This window comes from Zeus faber, assembly GCF_960531495.2.
Source record: "Zeus faber genome assembly, chromosome: 17".
Lineage (NCBI taxonomy): Eukaryota > Metazoa > Chordata > Actinopteri > Zeiformes > Zeidae > Zeus > Zeus faber.
The window spans coordinates 3,261,544-3,272,500 of record NC_137204.1 but is presented as its reverse complement, the minus strand read 5'-3'; positions in this window follow the sequence as shown (position 1 = coordinate 3,272,500).

Here is a 10,957-nt window from a genome sequence, read left to right as displayed (position 1 = left end):
GGGTGAAATTTATAGAAAATGTAAAAAGTTAACGCTACAGTGATTTTATATCCTGAAAGTAGGGCATTTAAGTAAAAGCATGCAATGGTGATTTCCTCATCTCAAACAATTAGTTGAAACAAAAGCCAACAACAGTGGTGGGTATACCACAACAAAAAATGTCAATGTCTCAATAACTTGATGTCGCCTTGAGCATCAATTACAGCTTGACAATGACATCTCATGCTGTTCACAAGTATACTTATTGTCTGCTGAGGACTGGCCCCTCACTCTTCTTGAAGGGCAGCCCTCAGGTCATTGAGGTTCTGGGGTACAGAGTGATGAGCCTCTACACGGCGATTCAGCTGATCCCATAGGTTTTCTATGGGATTCAGGTCTGGAGAAAGTGCAGGCCACTCCATTAGAGGTGCCCCAGTCTCCAGCAGCCATTCCCTAATGATGCGACCTTGATGAGCTGGAGCATTGTCGTCCATGAAGATGAAATTAGGCCTGTGTTGTTCATGCAGGGGCACAATGACTGGATGAATGATGTTATTCAGGTAGTATGGGCTTGTCACTGTACCGTTCACAAAGTGTAGGGCAGTTCTGTATTGACTAGACACACCTGCCCACACTGTAACACCACCACCACCAAAGACTCGTCTGGTGACAACAGTGGCTGATGCATAGCGCTCTCCTTGACATCTCCAACATCGTTGGCAGCCATCATTTCTGCTCAACGTGGATCGACTTTCATCAGAGAACAGCACTGAGGCCCACTGGTCCCTCGTCCAGCGTAAATGCTCCCTGGCCCATGCAAGATGATGATGCCTGCGCCTGGTGGTGTGGTCAGTACCCTTGCAGGTCGTCTAGCACGCAGACCACGCTGATGTAAATGGTTTCAAATGGTCTGACGTGACACTTGGGTGCCTCTCACCTCCCTTAAATGTGCCTGGAGTTGAGTGGCATTCATCATCCGGTTCCGCAGGGCACTGTTCACAATGAAGCTGTGTGATGTGGCCAAAGATCATCCACTTCTCTGCCTTTCTGTGACTCTTCCAGTCTCTCTGTTGCAACCTGCTGATGACACTGTGTGACACTTTAAGCTCAGTGGCCACTTCCCTCTGACAACATCCTGTTTGAAGCCTCACAATGACGGGGTACTGTTGATCAATTGTTAGGTGTCCTCTTGGTCTCATGATGTCAAAATGTGAACAGCATGATGAAGAAGACTGTTTAAATACCAATTCCAACTGAACTAGGACATGTATTGGTCGATTCATGGATCAAACACCTGTTGTGAATTTTGCCGTTCAGCTCCTTGTTAGAGAACAGCAAGTTGTGCAAAAAGTACTGAAACATTGAACAGTTGGACATGTGCATTCAAAAGTTTAGAGAAAGTCAAATGAAGTTAACCTGTAAAGGTTATATTGCATTTTAGGTTTATCCTGAAATTTCACCCGAAAGCCCAATATCCCTAACTTGTTGTGAGTAGTGTATAACTAGTGTAATGCTCTATGTGTATGACTGTGAGGGGAGACAGGGGTTTAGGTTCATTGGTGGGTTGTTGTAATTTGCACAAGTTCATCTGATTGGAGGGGAGGTGTCCAGGATAGTCCATAATTCATATCATTTTTTAAATATTTATGTTGTCATATACATAATATTTTAAAAACATTCACAATAAAAAAAGATAATTTAACAGGTACTATAGGTACCTAGATACTTAGTTATTTTTGTTTAGAACAGGTATAAACACTATTTTATAAAATGTTATAATATTTGATGACATAAAACCTCACAGTCAGACCAGCTTGAACCTGACATGACAGTGTGAGCACTACTTTTCTGCTCTCTTACATAGAGGGTGGAACAATTGCCGGCGCCAAGAGATGAAAACTTCAAGAAACACTACATAAAACTGTAAAATATGACAAAAAAAAAAGACCAGCGAGACTCGGTTTCCTTAATTCCTACAAAATAACTATTCAAAAAAATCTGATTGTTCGTGAACGACCCGACACAACCTGGTGTAAGTTGAGATGTTTGCTATCAAGAGGGACACAGCCAGTCATGTCAGAAAATAACACTTTCATTTTTTACTAAATTGTAGGCTTTTTAATTTTTCTAACTTTACACAAAATGGCATTGTAACATATTGTGTAGAATTAGAAAAAAATAAATAATAACCTACAATTGAGCCAAGATTTTGGTTGATATGTAGAATGATATGACATGTAAGGGCACATTGTAAGCACGGCATTGTACGACCGCCTGTTGAAATTCTATGCACTTCAACACTGTAGAAACGGCCACATATGTATATATGTCTCTTTGGTGAATCGAAATGGTTCTATTCAGTTCCAAAGCACTCATTCTTTAGCACTCCTTATTTATATATATTTTATTCACGTGAAAACAATTGACAGAAAGACAGCCATATTGATCATTTTGATGGGAACGATGACAAACACATACATTCAGGCAGTTTTAAAAATGTATAAATCTTATACATCATTTTTTTTTTTTCACTGCATTGATCTAGTATATGTACAGTGACAATGTAGGTTGCGCATTATCAAACTACCCTGCCTCCAATGGAGGAGTCTGGTTTATTACCGCCACAGAGACATAGGAGCGCACACTTAGTATGTAATAGCAGACCACACATTTTCAGTGCGTAAGCAGGGCATTACAATTTGTGCTAACATACTTGCGTATCGTATGTTTTGGCCCCAACCGTCACTCAGTTATCTTGGCAACCACCAAGCACCGTCCTTGCTACACAATAGTAGTCACTGAGTGGGCTTACCGTTTCTTGTCTATTACATTTCGAGTTTTTACAGATAATTTGACTCATGGACGTGATGAAATGTAGTTCAATTTTAAACTGCTGGTAATTCTCAGAGCTATAACAACAACTAAAACACAAATCACTACTTGTAAACAACATGATCAAACCACATTGCAAAATGTAATTAAAAATAAATAAATAAAATAAAGAAATTATCAATAATGCACATCAATTCAACATCCATGTTTCCAATTTCCACCCCTTATAAGAAGGCAACAGTTTTTTTTCCAAATCGTAACCACTTCAGCAATTCCAGTAATATATTGATTTTTTACCAATTACTCTCCTACTTGGGGAGAACTCAATAATATCAAAATAATTACCCACACAAAATAGACTAGTAGACTTTTGTTCATAGATCTTTTCATCCTATTACTAGACAGCATAACTGTGAATTGGCATAGCTACAGTAATTAGTTAATACTAGTTATTACTAGTTCGATGACCTTTCCTTTGAATATGTTAATCCAAATTGTACCTGCTTGGTGCAAGGCTTATTGCAGAGGTTATTTGATGATAAATGTACGATTCTCATAACAAATATGAGATCATTTAAACATCATATACAGTAGAACCTTGTTTATCCAAAACCCACAGGAGACCAAAATGTTTGATTCACTGAAATTGGAATACTGCTGAAGCAATGCTCAGGAGTATTCCAACTGCTCCCTAAATCAGTGCTTTGTTTATCTAAACGCCACCAAAAGACACCAGGGGGTATTGCGGAAATCTCACTTACACCCGCATGCGAGGCTTATTTCCTGAGATTTGGCTAGAAAAGATGTCAGCAAGGTAAGTAATGCTTTCCTCCTTAGAGAGAGGGTGTTCAGAGGGCTGATGCAAAACTGATGGTGGGCATCAGTTCTGCCGATGGTTAACTGATGATTGACTTTGATGGTTGATGACATTAAATGCATACATTTAATGTTTTGTATACAGTATATATAATTTTTCTTAATTATGCAGACTTTACCACAACAAAAAATTTGAAAGTTGACTTGCTGATTGATTAAAGGGCTGCATTCTGCATAGAATAGACCCATTTAGGTTCCCAGACTAAAATTTTCCAAAAAAGTTATAGATTCACCATAGCAAAACAAAACAAAACAAAAAAATCTATATATGTACTGTAACTTGCAGCTGTATGCCGCCGCAGTCAAATGCATCGGATTTCAAGCAGCAGTTTTTAGTGTTGGAGATGTATTTATTAGATTCCCGGTCACCCAAAGTGTGAGGTACATCCAATGACAATTTTACTCAATCGGAGGCAATTTATTTTTTCTAATTTTACACAATGTTACAATCTTGATTTCTGCAAATACATAGTAGGTGCCTACATATTTAATTTGTATTTTATATTATTTTGTATTATAGGATATTATATTAGTGGGACTGAACACATCTTTTTCATGATTACATGATTGGAAAAAAAAACTGGATATTGAAACCTGAAGATGGTATGGGCTTTGTTTCTTTTATAATTTAGCGAATACAATTTAGTAAAAATGGAATGTGCAGATCATTCATCATGATTCATCATCATCCTTTAAACCCCTGTGACAGAAGTAGCCCTCCAAAATATTTGTTTAAATATTGTTACATCAGTTTCTCTTGCTCTGTGGATGTGAAAGCAAAATCATGTTCTGTATTGATCCTGCTGCACTCTGCCTTCCACTGATTGGTCAATCCATTGAATAATCAGAGCACGCAAGTAATATCTTCACCTAATCCAGACTCAAGTGGGTCAAACTGTCGTAGCTCCAAGCCACGTTAAGAGAACCCTCTTAGCTCCGACCGCCAGTAAGGTTTCAGGAATACTGCCCCCCAGGCTTGGTTGACTAAAATTTGTATGAACCAGATTTGGATTTAAACAGGATTCAAGTATATGATTATAATTATTGATTATTGTCTACGAACAGACAAAAGAAGAGGAAGAAGATTGTCTCCGAACAAGTTAAATTACAAATAGCTACAGGGTCTGAACAGTGTATCTCAAAAGCTGCAGTATACAATATTTACAGTTACACATCTTTCACTTTTTTATTTTGCCCTTGGCTTTTCCCACTCAGCATGCAGTTTCCTGGGTCCACACACACACACACACACACACACACACACACACACACACACACACACACACACACACACACACACACACACACACACACACACACACACACACACACACACACACACACACACACACCACCATTTTCTTAATTCTACACTTATTATAGGACCCAACTCTGTTGGCATGCAACTTTTAATTATATATTTTTTCAGATATAATTCAAAATGTTGAACAATTACAAGACAAGGCAATTATTGAATATTAATACAGTACAGTAACCATACATTAATTTCTACACACGTTAATGAAATACAAAAACATTTCTCCCCGTTTGAGTCATCCGTTCTATAGTGCTAGGGCACACCAATGTTCTAACGACATATTTATCGGAATATACACAAACATTCTTACTTCATCTAACATGTAAATGTCTAAATACCAGGGTTAAATAAAAAAAAAGTAACGTTCCATAACCACACCTTTACATGAAAACCAACTACACCAATAAATCAGCTGTGTATATAATGCTGTTGTCTGCCTAAAAAGAATCAGATTTATTTTCTTTGAACATTTGTTAGTTTAATTTCTACTTGTTATTTATAAGTAACTGTCTTATCTCTATGGCATTTTTGTTGATGAAGAACATAGTCATAGTCGTATTTAAGGGACATATCAGATTCTAAAGTTGGTTAAGGCTTCAGGGTTGGAAACACAAGATCTGTTTGAAAACTACTTAACTTGTCCTTTAGCTACTCATTTCAGGCTGATATAAACCTGATTAATGTCGATGATCCAACAGTACTTAAAAATTCCAGATAATATTACAGGGTTCATTCTAGCATTACGGAATTATTTTTTTCAAGTACTTTCAAGTACTTTGTTTAATCATTATCATTAATTTTCAAGGACAAATATAATCAGTTCTCATTTTCAATTTCATTGAAAATCTCATTGTCTATAATTGATATTAGTGCGTATATATATATATATATATATATATATATATATATATATATATATATGTATGTATGGATTAAATGTATATTTCCCTGGCATCATCTATGTCGGAAAAGCAATTCTGGAAATAATTGTATTGCATTGTATTGGATTTTAATATCAAAACCAGGGGGAATATCGCATATTTTGAATGATCACGCTTTTTTTCCAAGGATTTTTCAAGCACTTGCGCACAAAAGGGGCTATTTTCAAGGTATTCCAGTACCTTCATTTTTGGCGAGGAAATTGAAGCACTTCAAGGACCTGGTAAGAACCCTGTATGTCTGTCTGTGTGACTGTCTATCTACTGTATACATACATATATACTGTACACACACACACACACACACACACACACACACACACACACACACACATATATATATGAGATCTGTTTTAGCAAAATTCAATGTGACGTTTCCAATAATTATAATAGAATTATACCAAAATCAATTTGATTACAATATATCCCAGTTTCGTAAACGGTTCCCCCTAATGAGGTACCCCTTACTTTAACATACAGCGCTAATTGGTGATAGAAATGGAAGGGAAAATCGTAAATATGGCAATTTTCAGTAAATGTGTAACACATTTGTAATCATAGTGGAAGTACTAAATACTGGAAGTGCGAGGTGTTTTCTAATGGGTTTTTTTACCCCAACAATCCGCCAAGAAGCTACATTGTAAAACTGAAAAGTGACCTTGCAAAGTGGGTCACAGTGATTCAGGGAAAATTAGATGAAAATGACAAGCTGTACTTCTCTTACATGGAAACACTGAAACATTCACCCCATTATATATATATATATATATATTTTTTTTTAATCAGATTATAATGAGTGAAAGGGACACCTCGCTCAAGGGTGTGATGGTCCATTTCTGTGAAAAGCATCACGGAGCCTTAATCGCTAATTAATCAGTCAACTAAAGAAGCAACAAAAATCAAATGGACAGTTTCAATACAAACTGATTTAGGAGTGACTTTTCAATTCGGTAAGAACAATGGATTATATTTGCATTTTTATTTTGTTGTCGTTCCGGGATACTCCACACAACCATATTCTGTCCACCAGTTTGTCATGTTTAAAAAAAAAAAAAATCTATTGAAACTCATGAGCCAAATAATAATTCTTACATTTGTGCTTGATATTGTGCTTCCACTTTGATCCATTAATCTTATTCAGTGCTTGAAGTGGAAAAGAATAAGTGCCGGTACTCCCCTCACATGTCGGGGAGGGGGGTGTTATAAATGTGCTTTAAAATAAAAAAACATACAATGTGTGTTTATAGAACAGCGAATGCCGCATTCCATTAAAATCGGAACTCTTTAAAATCCAACCTTGTACTTGGAAAAGTGTAAAGGAACAGCCATTTATGTTGGATTTTAAAACACGACTACTGTAGTTTTGAACTACTCTGTAGTTTTATGTTATGTAAACACGGAACACTGTCTCGAATGACAGACTTCCGAGTTCCCATGGAATGCAGCATCACTTCCTGTTGCCTCGACCAGATGCTAACTTGGAGTTTCTAATCCACCTGTACCACAGCACGGGCAGCAGCTTTTACCAACAATGGCACCAGAACTGGTGGAATAAATAATGAAGGAAAGACCAGATGTTTCCACCAAAAAGGTGCGAAATATGAAACGAAAACCCATCCATGCGTCCCATCCATGTCCATATATGGTCAACGATGTCATGGAAACCCCGAGCCGGAGCTCACAGCTTATGCGTTATAATAATAAAATAAAATAATGCGCCTTGTCTCAATAAAATATGATATATTATACAATATGTCCACTTGAGTTGTCCACTTGAGAGGGCAGAACAGAGTACCGGCAGCTTGTGAGGAGTGCCAGTGCTCAAGAAAAAGTCCTGGTACAGCAAAAACTAAATGTAGTGTCAGTACTGCATACCAGTGAGAGCCGGCCCACTTTAAGCACTGATCTAATTACAAAAAAAATTTTCTGAGCAACTGTCATTTTAGCTATGTTTTTTTGAGGATTAATTTACAAATCAATCATAATCAAATGTTGACAATTAAAACGGTAGTTTTGCCATTTTTTTACCCCATGCCTTGTTCAAAAATTTGGTTCCCATCTTTTGTAACTGTTCATAGCACAACTTTGCTGAATGCTTTACTTCTGAGAAAGTTGCAGCTTTTTTCCCCCTCTAACCCGACCTGTATGCACAAATTACATTCTAAACCTGAATCGGTACGGTACAACGACAGGTGTCCTAACCTTCCCAACCCATATCAAATAAGTCAACAGAGCAGAACCACAACCCAGTCACAGGCTTCCGTATTTTGACATTTTGATTCACCAGCTATTCATTATGTTTTCATTACTGTCATCAAGGTCATATACAGGTACTACTTACGACCAACTCTCTGACCAGTCTGTATTGTGCGCTGCGTACAATACCGCGGCATGCGCGCTGCATCTCAGCGTCAGGCATCTCATCGCGCATCACTGTTCTCAGTCTGCCTCGTTCCCGGAGTATGTTTGTATTCACTACACTAGCATTTGCAATTGCCACGCCCCCTTACTTTGAAATACCAAGGGTCCTCGCTTATAGACTAATTCACTTAATGACCTGGTCCTAGGAACGGAACTCGGTTGTTAAGTGAGGAGTACCTGTACTCCCCAAGACAATGTTATTACTACCCTCACCTAAATCAGTTAACTCTTAATATCAGCCATATTTTTAATTATGGGCCATCAAAACAGAACCAACTCAGGATTTGCTTGATGCCACCCACAAACAACTTGAACTGTGGGTTTCAAGACAGATCTCAAACTACCAGCTAGCAAGGTTTCTGCAGGTGGCCTGTGGTTGGTCCTTGGGAAGGGCGCCGGACTCAACTGCAGCTTTTCACTGTGATCTCACTTTGTATACAGCCCAATGGGGAAAACGTTGTTTGAAAAAACATGTTCAATGTCCTTTTTTTGAAAATGGCAAGTTCACTTGTTCGACAGTCTTTATATAGTATGTTAAACTGAAAACAAAGTATTGGTACACTGCATTTTATATTGTTATTTCTTATTTGATCGTCTCATTTGCACTTCCACGAATCCACTCTTTTGGCTACATCAACACTATAGCCTCGTCCACATTATGTGATTTTTTTTTCCAATTAAAAAATTGAGCAGGGCACATTTAACCATTGAAATAAGCAAATGTTCCGTCTCTTCTGCGTACACACATAACTGTTGTCTTTGAGGAACACATATTTAAAGATGGAGAACAGACAAAAGAGTCTTGTGGTACTCCTGCACTCACGAAAATGTATATTCCCACAAGAGGCAATATATCTTGCGATATTTTGACACCAAAACAAACATGGATGCTGTTAAGATCACTACTGTGGTTGTCTGTGTAGCAGACTTACAGTGCTGAAATTATACACAAATTAGACACTCATGAGTCACCACAATTCTCCAGATCGCTCCTCCATTTCAGAAGTTCACACTCGCCCACTTGCTGCTTTCTTCACCATCGCGCAGGCGCACAATCTCATTGGCAGTTGAAAATTTGCCGTGGTGATTTGGAGAGGCATTGACGCACACACTAGGATTATGGAAAGACCAGCCCCGATAAAATTAAACATGTTTGATTGAATCATGACCTGGTCATTTGGGATCGTATAGAGAGAGATTTGAGTCCTTCATTTACATACACAAATTGATGACAGCTGTTTCTTTAGAGCGACTACTCCGGGGTATCCCGGATTCAGCCCGATGACAACTGAACCCAGCCCTCAAATCATGCCAAATTGGCCTTGAAAATCCTGAAAAGCCCTAGCTTAACATAAGAATAGGAACAGGAAGCTTCCTCCTTCCAACCTGCTGTAGTCCAACATTATGCTTGGGATGTATTGCAGTAACAGCAAAACATTTTCTTTAAATAAAATGCCATATTACCATGACTCTAAACATAAAAAAACCAAAACAATTGTGACTTTTCCAGTTTTCAAAAGAGGAAATTTAATGTGCTTCTTGACTGCAATGCGTTCAGTGCGGTTGTGCTATGAACCGTTGGAAATGACGGAAAATAACATTTTTATTAAAGCACTGATCGAAAAGCAGCGAAACCAACCTTTAAAAAAAGATATCCCTTTAAAAGCAGTGCTATCCCTACTTTAACATAGATAACTCGTTCATTTAGTATAGCTTCTGCAAGGCAAATATACAAATAGCACAATGTAGCAGATTGTCGTCATATGAGATATTACCGTAAAAACATACCGAACTAAAATGATCCATACAGTAGGATGTCATCACATTCACATTAATCAATAAAAAACAAATCAAAATCCCGGGATTCTACACAAGTAACATATTTTTTTAAGTAATAGAGAGATTTTGAACACAGCCCTCTCTGAGAAAAATGATGAGCCCTTTCTACAGTCACCTCCTGTATATTCGTCCATCAAACCCACCAATGATCAGGAGTGTTTAGTAGAGACGATAAATTCATGTTTATTCTCTGAATATATTGAAACATCTGTCCTAGTACCATCGCTAATCTGCTTATTTGTGACATGTAAAACAAAAAAGGCAAAAAAAAGAAAAACTAAAAGAGACCTATTAAGAAAAAAAAAAAAATTCTATAACTTGCAGGACACACTGGGAAGAGAGATGGAGTTGTATCAATTTAAAGTTATGTTTTTTAGGTGGCCTTCAATTTCAACTTTAATTCATCAATTAAAAAAAAAAAAAAAAGGAAACCTCAGAATTTTGGTTTTACAGATCATATTTATTTTTGTTGTTGATATCAATACTTTTTTTTCTTCCTCTCTCCAGTGTGTTTAAAATGTGTATATGAAATCTTTGACAGGGGGTTTCTCAGAATTTACAAAATAATATAATTTACCGAATAGTTAACATTTCAGTTCAGTATCGCAATGGATTGTCTCATATATATATATATATATATATATATATATATATATATATACATATACATACATACATACATACATACATACATATATATATATATATATATATATATATATATATATATATATATACACACACACACACACAC